This window comes from Protobothrops mucrosquamatus, unplaced genomic scaffold (assembly GCF_001527695.2).
Source record: "Protobothrops mucrosquamatus isolate PMUCROS unplaced genomic scaffold, P.Mucros_1.0 scaffold12, whole genome shotgun sequence".
Taxonomy (NCBI): Eukaryota; Metazoa; Chordata; class Lepidosauria; order Squamata; family Viperidae; genus Protobothrops; species Protobothrops mucrosquamatus.
Window position 1 is genome coordinate 393,800 of NW_015386399.1, and position 1,326 is coordinate 395,125.

The window sequence follows — 1,326 nt, forward strand, 5'->3', positions numbered from 1 at the left end:
GTTTAAAAAAACTGGGAAGACCTGGGCTCTTCAGCTAATCTTTGCTAAGGGAGAACAAGACTTTTTGCTTCTCTTCCATTTGATCCCTTGTTCTTGCAATTTTTAATCTTTTTTTCTTCCTTTTAATTGGTTTTATTGTAATGTTTTTGTTGTGATTGTTATGAGCTACCCAGAGTCATTGGGAGTCACAAGGCATACAAGTTAAATAAATAAATGAAGTTTGATGGGTAAATATTTTCTTCTGATTTCTTCTCATAAGTGTGAGCTTAAAGTTATTGAATAAATATTCAAGGCTGTAACTGAACAGAAAGTTGGGTTTTTCTGCTTTTAAGCCAACATATTAAGCAGAGTTCCATTTGTACAGCATATCAAACTTTTTACTTTAACTTTGCTTTGACTTTTGTGGAGTGGAGCAAACTCAGTCTGCTTGCTTAGTTTATGGCTCTGTGCTTTGCTAGCTCGGAAAATCAGTTTATTCAGTATTCAGATTAAATTTATTGCAAGAACACAGTCACCAAATCATAAAACAGATGACTATGTTTTAGCTGAATGTGTTGTGTGGTTAATTTGTAGCTTAAGAGGTCATTTGGACCCAGAGAGTTGGGTTGATTAAGAGAATTATGATTGTGTAAACCATGAGTAAGTGTATTATACAAACATAACTTCCCTCAGTATTGGGATTGATTAAAAGGATTGAAAAAACTTTGACAAGGTTATAGCGCTTTTGTATAAAATCTAAGGTCTGGTTGCATTTGAAATAATAAGTGTTTTAAGTTTAGATTCTAGGTGAATCTGGAAGGAGTTGTGCTGAGAAATTTGTTTAGGAGTGATGAATAAAAGGCAGGGACATCTGACAAAACAGTGGTGCTCTAATTACAAAAACAAAAGTTTTTAGTCAGATATCACTCTTTTAAAACTTAAAAAGAAAGTGATAGTTGCATCCATAAGAGAAACCCTTTTGGTATTACTGCTACATGCTAGAGCAGGCATGTCCAAAGTCCGGCCCGCGGGCCATTTGCGGCCCGCGGCCCGGTTTAATCCGGCCCTCGAACAGCCCTCCCTGCTCTATGTAAATGCGGCCCTCCCACGGCCCTCCGGCAAGTCCCATGAGAGAGAGAGAGAGAGACAGACAGAGACAGAGGCACTTGCACTTGCACTTCTGTCTCTCTCTCTCTCTCTCTCTCATGGGACTTGCCCCCTCGCAGGGCTCCTCATTGGCCCTGCGCCCGGGTGTCCCGCCCCCTGGGAGAAGGGCGGCCAGGAAGTCCCTTTCCCGGGCTGGCCCCGTCCCAGGCGCACGTGGCTGGGGAGCCATGCGGGGAAGCC